At 44.1% G+C, this 17,798-nt stretch overlaps 1 protein-coding gene across 6 annotated transcripts in view; it reads left to right on the plus strand.

Moving 5' to 3' along the window:
* The window catches only part of LOC147426146 (dentin sialophosphoprotein-like protein), a 64,574-nt gene that overhangs the window by 41,272 nt on the left and 5,504 nt on the right, over positions 1-17,798 (plus strand). The window lies entirely within an intron of this gene.

Genomic DNA, 17,798 nt, shown 5'->3' on the forward strand with positions numbered 1-17,798 from the left:
CCAGTGCCAGCGTTTTCAGCAGATCAGTATAGCAGCGTTTTCAGCCTGCTGAAATTGCGTTTTTCAGCCTGCTGACCTTTCGATTTTCAGCTTGCTGACTTGCTGGAATTGCGATTTTCAGCCCTGTTGTCCAGCGTTTCCAGCAGACAAAACCAATGTTTTCAGCCCCTGAAACCAGCGTTTTCAGCCAGCCGTTGTCCTCGTTATTGCCGCCCTCGTCATCGCCGTCGTCACCGACTTAAAACTTCATTGCATTGTAGAGATTTGTGCAATTAATAGTAGACCGCTCTCGCCATAGAGAGTGGGGCCTTCGGAGGAGGGTTTGACAACATTCTTGTGTCGTATTCTTCTCTCTCTATCTCTCAGTCTCAATACTTTCATGCACAATGTTTACCCACTTTGTTTGTGATCATTTGCACTCTCTCACCAAAGGAACGGAAGGCTCTCCCTTCCGCAAGTAAAAGGAATCCTTGAGCACAATTCGGAGCACAATTTGCGGGGGTCCGTATTGTTTGCCACGTCAACAGGATGTGTGTGTGTGTGTGTGTGTGTGTGTATCCGGGGGCCTGCCACATCAATAGTTTGTGGCACACCCCCCTCTTGAATTGTAATCGCCCTCGATAACGCCTGCAAAACAAACAGAGGCCATAAACTGTCTTAGTAGACACTGATTGTTAGTACCGACGCATTAGACACAACACATCTAGTACTTGTACAAAACGACAGTCACATCACTGAACATCACAGTACATCACTTGACATCATAGGACATCACATGACAAATCACATACAAATTCATTTCAAATCTCAGACCACATGATTAATTGGCAACGTAATTAGTGATTGCATCTAGATCCAGTTGGGATCTCATGGATGCCCGTTTAAGTGATCCTTATTGCAATCATGTCGATAGAGATATATGAGACCGAAATGCTGCAATCATTTGGTCTTTCAGTTCGTGCACTCAAACAAGTGAAGTACAAATCAATCATATTCATTTTCAGCATACAGCAGAATACTATTCAGCCCTTTAGTATCCCTGAAACCCAAAAGGGACATCAACGACTCTATTCAAAATCGGGGTAATCCATTGACAAAGGAGCGGAGTGACTCCCCTCTTGTGCAAACCCACTGCACTAGATTCACCCTTGCCCAAGTCGGGGTTCTATCGTAGTAGACTAAGCTAAACTGAATGCTTCAAGGTAAAGTTCCAAAATCTGAGGAGTATCTGCTGGTCTTTCTCCTCCATCCACTTCGCATCCAATGCAGGATAGTTCTTGAATTTAACCAAGAACCGCCTAATCACTTTACCTTTTATCTTTCTGTCTTTGTGTGACAAAATCTGTTTGGAACGAGTATCTCCTCGCTTTCCTCCACTTCGGGTTGCTCATCAAGCTCCCCATCATCGGGCACATCGCCTTTAAAAGGCTTCAATAGACTCACATGAAATGCATTGTGAATCTTCCAAGTATCAGGTAGCTTGAGTCTAAAGGAGACATCATTTATCTTTTCTTTCATCTGGAAAGGGCCGTAATACCTCATGTTAAGCTTTGGAAAAAGCCGCTCCTTTCCCTTTTTCTTTCTTAGGTGTGCCTTCTCAAAACATAAGAGCACCCAATCGTCTTCCTTTAATTTCAAATCTTGTCGATATCGATCTGCTTCCTTTTTATGTCGTTCTTGAGATTTCGCTAAAGCCTCCCGAACCTTGGCAAAGGCAGTGCCCAAGTCCCTCGTGTACTGGTCGGATTCAACAATCTTATTTTTAGTGCTAAGGAAAGTGGAACCTTCTGTGCACCTTCAATGATCTCAAATGGGCGCCTTCCCTGTCGAAGAGTGGATTGTGTTATTGTAGACAAATTTCACCAAGGGCAATTTTTTTTTCCATTGAGTCTTTCGGTCAGAAATGTAAGACTTCAATAAATCCAGTACAACTGAATTTGCAATCTCAGATTGCCCATCTGTCTGCGGGTGGAAAGAGGACGAGAACTGCAACCGTGTGCCAATGCTCTCCCAAATAGCCCTCCAAAACAAACTCGTGAATTGGGGATCTCTATCAGAGACTATTGTCTCAAGCATGCCATGTATTCTGAAAATCTGTGCAACGAACTGTCTCGCTAAATGATCCAGCTTGATTGTTTTCTTCATTGGAATGAAATGAGCTTGCTTGCTAAATCTGTCAATGAGAGTCCAAATGCCATCATGTCGACTTTGTGTCTTCGGGAGATAAAAAATGAAATCCATAGCAATACTTTCCCAGGGGCGGGTGGGAATGGGTAAAGGCTGTAACAATCCCTGTGCTTTATGCCTGTCAAACTTGACCTTCTGGCATACTAAACAATTGTGTACAAAGTCGTCCACATTCTTCTTGAGTCTCTGCCAAAAGAAGTAATGCTTTCAAGGTGGTGTCAATGCCGCGGTGACCCGTAAAAGGTGGACAATGACACTCTGTCAAAAGCTTTTCCCTCAACGGCTGTGTAAGGCACAACATTGTTTTCTTCATCAAGTAGCCATCCCGTATGGAATATCCCGCTACTACCTCCCCATTCTGTATTCGAGTGAATACATCCGAAAAATCCAGATCTGTGGCGTACTATGTCCTCGAAGCTTCTATGATGAATTGCGGAAATAGCCAAGACTAGCGGCTCCCGAGACAAAGCATGTGCCACCAAGCTCTTCTGTCCATGAACATGGACAATCTGGAAGTGAAACTGTGACAAGATGTTAGCCCATCGTATCTGCTTTTCTGAAAGCTGCTTCTGTGACAAGAAGTAGCGTAAACTCTCATGATTAGTGAAGACCGTAAAATCGGCTCCTAGTAAGTAATGTCGCCACTGAGTAAGAGCATGGATCACTGCCAAAAGCTCTTTCTCATAGATCTGTGCTATCAATTCTGGCCTTGAAAATAATTGGCTTTCATAGGCAATCACATGGCCTTCTTGCATTAAGACCGCTCCCAGACTACGACCACAAGCATCACAATATACTTCAAATGACACTTGCAAATCCGGCAAAGTCAATATTGGTCCAATAGTCAATTTCTCTTTCAGTGTCGGAAAGGCAATCACCTGTGTGGGTCCCCACGAGAAAGGGACTCCTTTCTGTGTTAGAATGTGCAAAGGGGAAGCTACCTCTGCAAACTTTCAAATGAAGTGCTGGTAGTAAGAACACAAACCGAAGAAGCTTCTAACTTCATGAACATTCTTCAAATTGGGCCAATCACGTATAGTCTCAATCTTGGCCGGGTCCATTTGTACTCCTGCTGCTGAGACGATGTGTCCCAAGAAGTGTATCTTCGGCAAGAAAAATTCACTCTTTTTGGCATTGATAACTAACTTGTGATCTCGCAATGCCTGAAAGACATGTAGCGGATGGTGTCTATGTTCTGCTTCATCCTTGGAGAAGACTATAATGTCATCACAGAAAGTGCCGACAAATGATCTATACTCTTTGAAAATCCTATCATCGTTCGGTTGAAAGTCGCTAGAGCATTGGTAAGGCCAAAAGTCATCACCAAAAATTCATACAAACTGAAGCTCGTCCGAAAGGCTGTCTTGTAGACATCTCCCGACGCGATTCGGATTTGATGATATCCGCTTTTCAAATCAATCCTGCTAAAACAAGAGGATCCCTGAAGTCGGTCAAGAATACCATCAATCCTTGGAATTGGAAATCTGTTCTTGATGGTGATTTTATTGAAATCTCTGTAATCAATGCACATTCTCCAAGATCGTCTTTCTTTAAAACGTCACCATGAAACGCGTTTTGACAGGTCGAGACAGGTGAAATGTTTTGAGCCTTGAAATGTTTCGCTCACCAAGTGAAACACAAGCCGTTTCACTAACAACAAAGTACCATAGTTTTAGTTTCAAAGTCGCTAAACTCACGTTTCGGTCGCACGTTTCATTGTGCTCTAATTTTGGACTGGAACATTTCGTGGTGAAATGACTTCGTTTCAGGGTGAAACGTTTCGGCCTTGAAACGTTTCGCGGTTACGCTGCTTAAAACCAACACCACCGGAGAGCAGTAGGGTGAAGTACTCGACTGGATAAGGCCCTTTTCAAGAAGGTCTTTCACTTGGTTCATAATCTCTTCATTCTGGGTTCGGCTAACTCGGTAAGGTGGCCGGTTCGGTGGTGTGTTTCCAAGAATCATATCAATGGTGTGATCCTCAGGACGAGATGGGGGCAACTCGCTTGATCGAGTAAACAAAGAGAGTGGATCTCATTAATTTGGAAATGGCCGAAGCCGATACAATAGGGGTAGACTCGCCCTTCAGTTTTACATCAAGTACAATTTTTCGGCCCTTTTCATTCGTCAACGTTGCTTTCTTTGCGCGATAATCGACCATGGCGTTGTTCTTATGGTACTAAGGGAAGGGCGTCACAACCTTCCAAGGGCATTATGTAAAAGTTCTCGTGCCCCAAGTACCCCTGACAATGCAACCGAAGTTTGTCAATGACAGTTGTAATGGCTATGTCCCGTCCGGGTGTTGCTAAAATTGCCTCTGCTGGTGGTCCCATCATGTCGGGTGCAATCTCGAGCCGCGCCGCCGATTCAGGCAAAATGAAGTTGGCCTTGGTTCCTCCATCGAAGAAAATCAGAGCTGTATGATCTTTCACTTTGCCCCAAGCTCGGCAAAGTTCTGTACTTTCATCAATCAGGCTTAGGTCAGTACCCATGCAATCTGGTACTAGTCGTGCTTTCATCTTGCATTTTCTGCCATGTTCCCTCTACTGCTCTTGAACTCTCTGGCTTGTCTTCAGTTTGTTCTTGCTGTGTCTTTTTGGGGCACTTTGCGGAGATGTGTCCATGTTCCCCACAACCAAAGCACTTCCTTTCTTTGATGTAATTGGCCCTCTCTCGAAGAGTGAGCCGGGGTCGTTTATCCTTATCTTTCTTTTCTTAGGAACTCTTTCTCTTTCTACTTTCATTGTTAGAGGACTTTCATTGTTAGAGGTCTGTCGTGTTCTTTGAGTCAAGATCCATCAATGGGTAAGTCAAATTTCCCGAATGTATCGAGAAACCCCGTTTCATATGACCCATCAATTCTTGAATAGAATTTGACTTTTGTTCCAGGCAGTAGTCTTGGATCTCTGTACTACTCAAGATTTTACAGTCGGCCCTAGGCCTGTTGGAGTAGTAGTAGATCCCGCCGTCTTCACACTTACAGTTTCATTCCAGGTTAGTACAGCTCTGTTGGCCCAGACACCTATGCATACTCGATACACTTTTACATTGGAGATTGACTCTGTCTACATGGATAGTATTTACAAACGCTTGGCCACAGAGGAGCTGGGACACCCATTATAGGAGCTTACCCAAATATACTATAAGACCTAGGAGACTGAGATGTCGGATCCACCGCCCTACCACCCTATATATAGGCCGACTGACTCAGGTCCTTGACCCCCTAGGTCGAGCCTTGCTCCTTAGGACCCCTAGTCCACATTGGTCCAGTCCGAGCCCCTGGCTCAGGTCCCTGACCCCCTAGGTCGAGCCTTGATCCTTAGGATCCTTGTCCTGACATTACTCCCCCCTTGGAGAAGCATTTTCGTCCTCGAAAACAAGAGTGGTGATACACTAATGTTTTCCACCGTGGCATCCTTCATGTATCCAACTATTCGCTTGACTGGTATACGGTTAAGTAGGAGGTTCAATGAAACCAAGAGTAACATCTTGATTAGCCACATTGTTGTCCATTTGCAACCGTCATGTGTTACAACTCCTATCCAACATAGTGTGTAGACTCCATTTAGAACACATACGAGCATGCTAAATGAGTTATCACAACAAAGATGTACCCAAAAGAGTACCTCTTTTCACTTTCCATGAAAGTAATTGGCTGACGTAACTTAGTAGCAACTTGTTCTCAATTTTCATCAGTAAACAACCCCACCATAACTAGTGTTCAAGGTTGAGAACTTGAATTATACATGAAGAGACTAAACCTAGTCGTAAACTGTGAGTGCGCGAATGCGGTGCGTGTGCGCGGAGAGAGAGAGAGAGAGAGAGAGAGAGAGAGAGAGAGAGAGAGAGAGTATACAGAATGTGGATGGAGCTCCCAAATCTCACTATATGAGCACCACGTGAGAATGAGTGAGAGCTCCTTATTCTTTGTATGTATAAAGAATAAGGAGATAAATATGGGCGGCCGAACACTGGCCGACAGACACGGGCAAAGCACGGTGAGGCACACTGCCTTTACCTAACAGCCTTTACCTAACATTCTTCCACTAAAGGTTGTGTGCCTACGATTAGTATATATAAGAGGTGCTAGAAGACGGCTCTCAACCTATGCCCACTGGCTCACTCTGTAACCGCTCTAGTGTAGATGCAACATGCATACCACTAGGGCTAGAGCTACGATGACACTCCTGATGCAGGTATCCAGTGACGACCTACATGGCTCCACAATGCACAATGCCAATGTCAGTCATCGCACAACTGACAACTCCCACTGCAAATGCACCAACCGCATAATCAAGATCAGGTCTCGAGACCAAAAGGTCAGACATGAGAGACCCGAAAGCTGATGAAACATGCACTATGTGTGCCAACCTATCCCTGTCAGCATCTTCAGTGCCATATGCATCCTCATCAGAAACCACCTGACTATGCATCACCATGTCAACATCGTCTGGCAAAGGCATATCTAATGAGAATGACTACAAAACCGAAAAATCAGCACCACTGTAATCACACACAGCTGTCTGAAGGACACTGTCGCCCTCAAATGTATCAAACGCATCATAGAACAATGCATCGGTCTCTGGCTCAACTAATGTCACCTCAACTGATGAGTGACCAAGCTGTGCATCCCCAGAGATACCACTGTCTGTGTGAACGTCACCACAAGACAAATGCACAACCTGCTCTCCATGCAGCACATCCGCAAAAGAGACACGCCTCGTCTCTCGCTCCAAACATGGCTGCAAATACACAGAGACTACACCGCCTCGTGTGTCAGAAATATGCAAAGGTATACCAGACCACTTTTAGCACTTCTGGCTATCACCAGTGATCCCCTATGCATCTAAAATGACCGCTCTCCAAGCAGTACACAATGTCCACTACTCTGCAACTGACGCAATGAAATGAGACTCTGGCTGAGTCCTGGTACATAACGTATATCTTGTAGCGTAAGCAATGCACCGCTAGGTAAAAACATGCATACATCTCCAGCACCCTCTGTGTCATATGCTGAACCATCAGCAAACTGCACACAACCAAGTCTCCCTCTAGAGAAAGAGCAAAACAAATAACGACGTGGCGTCACGTGAAAAACTACATGCTCGTCTATTAGAAAACGCGTAGACAATGTGCTATGCCAAGACACAAAGTAGTTTGAAGGCAAGCTAGACTCAAAAGTGACATGCCCGTCACATGCATACTCTCTAGCATCTGTCCTCATAGTAGCACCATGCATCTGCCTCTTGTGTTGCCTCATACGTCTGAAGCAACGACGCCTAATATGCCCATCGTGGCCGCAGTGCCAACATGTCAGTCGCGATCGTGAGCGAGAATCACCTCTAACCTGAAGTGTCTCCATATCCATGCCAAAACTATGGCAAACAATAGTCGACATCACAAGATTCTCCCAGCCGAGAACAAACCACTGTCTCAAGCAAAGAATGTGAGCAAACAGTCAAGCTCACTAGCCTCTGCAATAGGCATACAATCACCTCACAAAGTCATACACAGAGCCAAACTGCTCTAGCCGGAGTATCACTCAACGACGCCACAAATGACATAGATATGTGAGTGAAAAACTGCTGCCAGAATGTGTCAATGAATGAACAATGTGCCAAAAAACCATAGCATACAAACTCCTCACTCCTGCGAGAGTGGGTACAAGAATACCAAACTGTGTCCAAACTGACAAGACCTGTCAAAGTGAGAGTAAACACTCGATCACTATCAAAGTGGGAATATATCGACCACTGTACAAGATGGCATAACACTGCAAACTTTAATGGTGAGAAGACGGGGAAAACGAATAGAATTTCCTTTGCAAAATGAGTCAAAACTCAACGCAAACCGCGAGCCAAAAAACTGCAGATAACTGTCACAGTGGGAGTCAACTTGACCTCTAAACCATCAGAGAGCAAACTGCGAATACGCATAAACCATGGCGAGAAATCTTGGAAATAATCCGGCAGAGTTTCCCTTGGAAACTTGGAAACTGAGTAAAAACTCAAAAAAATCTCACCAAATACGCATGACAATAGACATTGTCTTAGTAGAAAAATCCACAAATGGTCTACATGCAATGCCAAAAGCCTGGCAAACTGGCTCACTCCTGACTGAGTAGCTCTATGGACGTGTACCTATCCAAAAAACACTGCAAACCTGTAAACCTGCTATCTGCGAGCTATGGCTAGCTCAAACTGTATCCGCATAATGCATACATAGCATGAAACAGCACAAAATCGTGCTAAAAAAGCTCTCTGAAATGCCCCACACAATAAAAAATGCACAAAATCGTGCTGAAAAAGCTCTCTGAAATGCCCCACACAATAAAAAATGCGCATGAAACCGCATCCGGATGTGTAACGATCCGAAAGTCACATCCCAAAGCATCACTTGCATATGCAAAAACAAGGTGAATTCTCTCTCAAATAGCACCACAGTGTGCCATACATAGCCAAAGATGCAAATCGCATCACTCTCCACATTGTAGGAATCAAACTGCAAAACCTCGATATGTCGAGATTGTTGACATGTTGTTGCAGAAAATTCAGCGCTCAGAATTTCAAAATTCTGTTATGACCAGCGCGTCCGGAATGAAACCTCAAGGTAGACTCCTGGATCACATGTATCTGAGTCCGGGTGTGAGAGATATGCCAAAAACCTCCTTTTTCAGCCCAAAAACGCATCATAAACTTGCTGCTATTGCACCTGCTATAATTTAGAGCAGAATTTTAGGAAATGGACATCACCATCACGTCTGGAATGTGCCAAAACCCAAACCTAGACTGCTGGATCACATCCATCCGAAACACTGTTTCGGGAGTCAAAAACAGCAAAAACGAGCTGTAACACTTCTTGTTCCTGCTCTTTTTCTGCAAAATTCAGCAATGGCTTGCTACACAAGCTCTATACAAGCTGAATATACATTCCTAATTTGAGATCTGACATCGTCGAGCTGTATCCACCTCCGCTGAGCTCAAGCCGCCATAGCCGATCTCCGTCGCTTCTGTCTCGTCGGGAAGCCGTCGTACGCGTCCCCAAAGCTCTGATACCAATTGTGAGTGCCCGAATGCGGTGCGTGTGATGGAGAGAGAGAGAGAGAGAGAGAGAGAGAGAGAGAGAGAGAGAGAGAGAGAGAGAGAGAGAGAGAGAGAGAGAGAATGTGGGTGGAGCTCCCAAATCTGAGTGTATGAGCACCATGTGAGAATGAGTGAGAGCTCCTTATTTTTTGTATGTATAAAGAATAAGGAGATAAATGTGGACGGCCGAACATTGGCCGACAGACACGGGCAAAGCACGGTGAGGCACACCGCCTTTACCTAACACAAACATGCTTTAACTTATGGTAAGCAAACTCCAACTAGAGAAATACATGCTTTTTAATTGAATTGCTTGGTGCTAACGTACGCACTTCGCATATCCTTTAGCACAAGATTACACTTTGTAATTTGGCTATCCTCTTTGGATAACTGGCAGTACTGAGGTGTGTTTCCCCACAGTTTACATACAGTCTTCCCAAATGATTGGTAAACGGGGATCACAACGTCGTACAACATTGCCGAGGAATCAACAATGTCCTGAATAGCCATCTTGGTTAACTTGAAAGATCCACAAGCACCCAAACCGAGCCATGACCTTTGTTGGTGATCGCTAGATCCAAAAATAATCTCATAGAGATACTGCACATAGAGTGCAAAATGCTTCATAAGCAACTAATGTGATGGATATGCCTGCCGCTCTAAATCAGCCTTTGCTAAATACTAGGGCTCGTAGCACCTAGTGTGCATGCATTTAGCAAAAACAGATCTGAACCTACATACCCATGATCATACTTTCGCCATGATCATACTTTCCAATACTTATGGCGAATGTGATGCTCGTAGCACACATGAAAAAGGAGTGTAAATAGTTCAAGAAAGAACTAAATACTATATATTGCAATCATTTGCAAGCCTTACTGAAATGTTTGAACCATAATAGAAGGTGAAATATAAATTACTTCTAGGTATAAACAATAAAACCTTTTTATTAACAACTCATAGCCTTGCTATATGCATAAACAACCATACATTAATGTTGTTTAACAGCACTTCTGAAAACGCTCGGGTTGAAATCTGCAAAACGTTGATTTCTGCTGAATACTGACACTGTGTCAGCGAGGACGGCGATGGCAACGACGCGACGACGATGCACTGAAAACCCAAATGCTGAAATTTGTGGACAGCGGGTTGAATCTGAAAACGCTGGCTGATCTGACGGTGCGGCTAGGATCTGCTACGGGTAGGTGAGATCTGTGAGGCTAGGGGTTGATCTTGCGGTGTCTAAGTGCGAAAACTGAAAACGTTGATGCTAGGGGCTGATCTGTTGCCGGGAATCTGCAAAACGTCGATACTATCTGCAATTTATAGAAACTCTAGGCCTGATCTGGGATCTTGCAAACGCCATCGCTGATCTGGTACTTCTGAAAATGCTAGGTTGAAAGTGAAACCAAACACTGGTCTTAATCTGCTGTTGGCTGGAAACGCTAGGTCACCTGCCGATCTTGCTGAGAAGGTGCACTATAAGTTGGTGGACTTCTGTTGCCTCTTCTGCCAGATAGTGCTAGTGCTAGGTTTCTTTTATAAAACTTAGCAAATTTGCCCTACCCAGTTTCCCAACAAAGACACTTATTAATAATAAGTGAAAAATGGATAAAATGGGAAAAATGGATTGTGTGCACTGTAATATGCTCATGATGGGTACTGATGATCATGCTGATGATCATGCTGTGTGCAACCAGAGGATATGAAACTACTCTAAGTGCTTGGACATGCACGTCCTGCGCACAGGCTCACAAAGGTGACAGAACACTTCCTAAGCTGACCTGACCCCTAGACCTGAAGTAGCTTGTCCACATGCACATAGGGTTAGATGTGCACGTGACATCCCCTCCTTTTCAAAGTGAGGTACTTGTACCGAACTGTATGGCGTCGAGGAAATGCGTCAACAATTCCGGGAATCCTGCGAAGAACGCTTCGCTGGCCACTCTGAGGCGTGGGTCGTGCAATACTTGAACTTCATGAAGGTCTGGAATGCTTGCTTCTCTGGGCCGCGCCGAAAGCGGCACAAAGTGATCTGTGGCTGCTTCAATGCTCCAACTTCGGCTATGGACGTAGGTCCACTTTTTTCAAGAATCTCTGAGGAGGAAAAATCTTGAGACCACTTCCAACACAAAATCATGAACATACCGATTCCATGTAGAGTGATTGGAAAAATACTATTCTTTTGAAATGACTGTGTATGCAATGCAGATGAACAAAGTGACGGAGTGCCAAACCGTTCACCAAACACACGCAAAAAGTGAGATTGAATTTTTGACTTTTCGACCTAAACCTATCAACTGTGGCAAAGCACAATGGAAATGCCGATGCTTGATGGACAATCTTTCTTGTGCTCTTACTGAAATTGTGTCGTGCCAAGGAAGAGACATGGAATGTGAATTTTTTGAATGCAAACTTTTTTTCTTATCGAGAGAAATCCACATACATCCGTGCTCATCCATGAGTGAATCATGTGCATCGTACAATATGGCATGCCTGTGGAAAGGGAACACATAACGACGGTGACGAAAATACAAGAAACCGTCACAAATGAAACACTCGAATAATGCGTGCTGACTAATCATGCGAGCACACAATACTTCCTGAGTGGGCTCCTTGGACCTCGGCTAGAGAGCCCTTCGTGATTGATTGTATCTGCAATGAGGTTAGCTTCACTAGAAAAAGCATCATGCAAACCATCATCCTTGTGAACAATCACATCTCTATCATGCAAAACATTTGTGTCGTGCTTTGGAGAAGAAAGGACTGAGAGAGTCTCCTTCTTTTGTTTCTTGTCAAGCTTCGCCTGCACATTAGAAATGAGAGGTGAAGAATGAATAACTTCCTCCCCACGAATGATAATGGGAGAGTCACTTTTGGCATTGAAAGTGAGAGTATTGTTTGCCCAATCAATGAGAGGGTTATGCTCACGAAATTATCGAATGCCTAGAATCATATCACATCTTGAAAGAGGAGACATTACAAATTTTCTGCAGAAGGACGCTTGTTGAATAGTGAACAACACATCAAGGCACTCTCGTGTAATGAGAGAGTCCATACCGGGAGCGAAGCCCGACACCTCGAGAGGAGATGTCTTGCTAACCTCCAAGCGGGCTCTTTCGACAAGAGAGGTACCAATCACATCATGCATACTGCCTGAATCAAACAAGACCACCATGTGTTGACCATTCACATGACCATAACACTTCATGAGAGACTCATCAATGAGAGGATCATGGGAAACTTGGGACGCACTAGTATTTTCATTTATGGCATTAAAATTTAACAGAGGATGTGGGTTGTGTGGGTTCTTTCGATTCGTTAGATGGGTTCTTAGGACATGTGCTCTTTATATGACCCTTGATGTGACATTGATAACAACGACCTTTTCTAGAATAAATGACTTGTTCTTCTGCCGTTATGTATCTATACTAGTATAAAAGGGGAAGGGATTTCGCCCCCCCCTGCCACATGGCGCGACCTCCTTCCTCCGGCCTGTTTCTTCTGCAGCTCGACGACTCAGCGAGTGCGCTCAGAGCGAGAAAGAGAGAGAGAGAGAGTCTGCTGCGGGTCTGCATGCCTCTCGCACGTGGGGCCTGTCAAGCAGCGTGATGACTTAGGAGCGCTCGCCCACCTTATCGCACGTGGAAGGGGAAAAGAGAGAATGCTGTCAGCGCAACAGACTGGAAGAGAGAGAGAGAGAGAGAGAGAGAGAGAGAGAGAGAGAGAGAGAGAGAGAGAGAGAGAGAGAGATAGATAGATAGATAGATAGATAGTTCTATTATCGTCCTGGGAGGTCAAATATGACCTATGGGACCAAATGAACATGTCACGTGGTGTGAGTGGAGTTCATAAGTGACTCTCGATGCTCAAAAATGGCTGAAATGAGCGTCGCAATAGAGAGTCCACATCGTGGTTGGGAGAGGAAGGTATGTAGGGAGAGATCATGGCTGAATATATGGGGAAAAGAGGACCTAATGTGGTCAAAAGCTGAGCACTCAAGTAGTGTGTGGTACTCACTCTCTCGCACTTGACGAGGGCATAAGGTGCAAAGTCGATGACACTCCTCGCCAGTGCCCCAACGTCCTGTCTCGCAGCGTAGAGAATGGGAGCTAAGACGAATGGAGGCAATGGTGCGGATCGCACTCAACGGGATGGGCTCAAGGATGTAGGAATGGGTTCGGTTACCTCGTTCCGAGAAGAAGAGAGATTTGTAGTTTGGGGCAACGTGTGTGGTGTAATGGCTGAAGCGAGAACCTCCGGATTTCTCCCAAGCCGTGATACATTGGTGTTGTAAGAAGGCCTCATTAACTTGGGAGTCGATCGACGCATCCTTGACCAAGTGACATGCATCCCATCTTCCAAACCATTTCTTGATATCAAGCATCCACCCCGAACTTAGTATTTTGCTCTTGCATGTCTTTTGAACCATTTGACTTGTTTCATATGCGATTCTAGGAAGTCGATGCAAAGGGCTACGTTGTGTCTTACGCATGTACTCCACAACCCTTTGCATGCCCAAGACCTCAATGGGAAGCAATCCGGACTCAAGAAGTAAGAGCATGTAGGGTGTTTGTGTCTTGACTTGGAGAAAGTTGGTGAGAAAACGCTTTTGGACATTCTCAAACTCTTTCCAAGTAGACTTCCCGATGCTTCCACCCCACACCTCCACTCCATAAAGAAGCACCGGTGTCACCAATGTGTCAAAGAGGTACTTTTTGAGAGCCCAACACTTGATATCTCCTGCATTGCACATGTTCTCAAATGCATAATAGGCCCTCTTTCCGGCTTCCAAGCGACGCATTGCACAATCCTTCCATTTATGATTGGATGGAACCTCAAGGCCAAGGTACTTGAAGTGATCTACCACTTCAAGTTTCTCATTGTTACATACAATGCATGGATTTTCATCATTGAGGGTCTTTACAAGCATAACCTTGGTTTTGGATCCATTCACGATCAGCCCGCTATGTAGGCAAAAGCGTTCCAAGACACTCATAAGCTTTTGTGCATCTTCTAAGCTATGTGCCAAGAGCACTACATCATCGGCATAAAGCAAAAGCATGATCACCGCATTTCTAATCTTAACCTCTTCTATGCCTTCTTGCTGCATAAAGTCAAGAACCATGCATTCCAATTCATCAATGAGTAGCCCAAAGAGGGTTGGGGAAAGTGGGCATCCTTGTTTGACACCAATAGTGCTTGCAAAAAATTCTGAAATTCCATCTCCCGTACGTAATCAACATATCACTTTTTGGTAGATGCGAAAGACTGCATGCATAAATTCTCTCGGCACTTGAAGGCTTTGCATACGTCTCCAAAGATTTCCTCGCGGTACCATGTCAAAAGCTTTCTTGAAATCCACAAAGCAACAATACAACTTTTTTCCTTTCAATCGAGACGCTTCCATAAGAACTCGAAGAGTGACAAGGTGATCGATAGTGCTATGATGCTTTCGAAAACCTGCTTGGCCAAGTGCACGTTTGCCATTCTTTTCAGCCCATTCACTTATCTTCATCTCCATGATACATCCAAATAACTTTGCCATTAAAGAACCAACTATTATAGTGCGATAGTTGTTCACATTGTTTACATCTCCTCCTTTGTGCAAAGGTTTGATCCAATTTGCACTCCAATCATGAGGCATGCCATACTGAAGTGCAAGGTTAAACATATCGCATATCCAATATCGTGTTTTCTTGCTTGTCCATTTAATCATTTCAGCCTTGACACCTTGAAGGTCACCTGCCTTACGAGTAGCAAGTTTCTCAAGCGCGCGGCATACATCTTCAATGGTAAAGAAGGGAGACATAAACGGAAGGGAGCTACAACACTCCATCTTATCAACATTGGGTTGCTCATAGAGATTCTTACAATGCATATACATATCCTCAAGAGTCAAGTCACCAAAGCTCTCAACGCGCTTGCCTTTTAGATTTTGCCAAAACTTGCCACATGCATGTGCTTTCTCTTGTGCTAAAAGAAGTTGTTTTTCGACTTCCCACCTTCTCCTCTTCTTTTGAACAAGTGCTTTGTATGTGTGTGAACATTCCAAGTAAACTTCCTTGTCTTTGATTGCATCCAATCTTAGCAAGTGTTTTCGGGCTTGACTACATTCCATGTCAAACCATTTCTTCTTGGTGCTACCCTTCTTAGACCTTTTGCAAGACATGTGTTTCACCGAAAAGCATTCCTTCGCACAAGAGAAAATTACTTCTTTAAAAACTTTCCAATTGTATTCTAATGTTGGGCTCTCTTGATGCTCTATCATGCTTAACATTTGGTCCACCATATCAGCATATATAAGTGCTCGTTTGAAGTCTAGACGTAGGTACAAATGATTCACATCATGATTGGAGGCTACATGCTCGGGCCGTTTACCACACTTGAGGTCAATACATAACATCCTATGATCCGATTCCGGATTCCATTCACCAAGTGTAAAGCTTTGTATGCATTCTAGATTGGCTTCCGAGAACAACATATAGTCAATCACGCTAGCACCGTTGTGCTTTCTACATGTAAAGTCATTGGTGCCTTGCCATAGAGATACACCATTTGCAATGAGCATTCAGGTACTATTGCACATATGTAGAAGTGACTTTCCATAGTGATCCACTTCTTTTGCATCATTAGAACTTCGATTATACATGTATGAGTCATCCATTCTTCTTGAGACATGCGGCATGTCTACTTGTTGTGTGTCGTGTCGTAGCATATTTGTGCGAGCATTCATGTCTCCAAAAACAATGACTTCACCTTGATCCTTGTAATGAGCAATGTCTTCCTCTAGTTCAACAAAGGGCTGATCTCTATCCATATTCAAGCAAGCATAAAAGTTGGAGTCATAGTGAGGAATGTAGCAACCGGCCACAAACATGACTTGACCATTTGGTGGGCTGATTTTCAGCCATAAGTAGCGTTTATACTTATCTTCTTTGACAATGGAAACATCTTTCAAACCCTTTTTGGTCATACATGCTACGCCTCCTTGGCCTCTTCGTTGCTTTGCATTTTTGGCCCACATCAAAGAATGCACATCGTATTTGTCAAATCCAAGAATTCGTTGCGCATCATGCTCCCATGTTTCGACAAGAAGTATCACATCGGAGTCATTGGTAAGCTCATCAATGCCAATTCCCGCATTCCATGGATACCCGTTACAATTCCAAAAGCTTATTCGCAAGCGTGAGTTGGTCTCATAGATCATGTGTCCCTATTTGTTGGGTGGACTTGCATCCTCCTTAAGTGGCTTTTCTTCTTGAGGTGATACCTTAACCTTCTTGCTTCTTTCCTCATATGCTTTGCGACGTACATTTTGTTGCATAAGAGTGCGATCCTCATATACATTACAACCTGTTCCTTTGAGGTAGATCCAACCATTGTCAAGGATGATCTTTCTCTTTACCTCATTAGCCATGGTACATACAATAGGTCTTTCTCCCGAGCGAGGGACTCCTTGTTTTCCAACTCGATGTGCACCATAAGCCATGATTCCTGACATGCCAAAGTGTGTAGCAAAAAACTCTTCAATAGCAACTGCAAGAGATTGGGGTGTTTCCATGCTTTCCTCGATTCCACGAATGACGATGTTCTTTGAGCGTTTTTGTCGTTCGTGCAATTCTTGAGTGTCCACATTCTCTACATTCTTTGCTTGGACAACGGCTTGCGTGATAGGAGATGTAGAAACCACATTATCCTTACATATATCAGCCCATGATTTGGATGCATTTCTCATCTCACATACATCATGTCGTATTGTATCTATTGTTTCCTCTTTCAATACATGATCACTCTCAACTTTGCTCAAGCGCTCTTTCAATACATTCATGTCAACAAGAGAGCGTTTACATTCTTGAACTTCAGTCTCAAGATGCATCAAGCGTGTTGTTTGCATTTCAAGAACCTTCTTGAGGTGCTCATTCTTCACTACGAGAACTCTTAAAGTACCATTCTCCATTGCAAGTGCGCGCAACTCTTCACCTTGTTTGTTGACGGTTTCTTGTAACGAGATCAAGTAAGCCATGATCATTGCTTCCGTTGTTGTAGATGATGTGGTTGGATTAGCATCCAAATTCCTTGGAGATTTTGCATCATTCTCCATGGCGAGTGTGGCTTTTCCACCCTTGCGAGTTTTGTCTGACATTGCCTTCAAGTCGGCAACAAAAACGCAAAGTTTTGACAGTTTTTTCAGTTCTGAGATGCTGTTACAGCAAAGCCTTCCATGACACAGAAAAATTCTGTCTTTATATCAATGCGTAGAGGGCTTCGTGCTCTTCGATTGAGGCTATAGATCACCTAAATCGGAGTTCGGAGGGAGAGAGAGAGAGAGAGAGAGAGAGAGAGAGAGAGAGAGAGAGAGAGAGAGAGAGAGAGCACTCACAGTCTCACGTGGAGAGGAGGGAGATGAAATGAAATGTCATATTAAACGTCTTCAAAGGGCCAAGGGTCTATGAGACCACACTCATGGTCTATGAGACCACACTCATACAATCTTGGTGGAATGTCTAATTACAAAATAAAAATGAA

Source organism: Adiantum capillus-veneris, chromosome 24 (assembly GCF_014529385.1).
Source record: "Adiantum capillus-veneris isolate H3 chromosome 24, ASM1452938v2, whole genome shotgun sequence".
NCBI classification, from domain to species: domain Eukaryota; kingdom Viridiplantae; phylum Streptophyta; class Polypodiopsida; order Polypodiales; family Pteridaceae; genus Adiantum; species Adiantum capillus-veneris.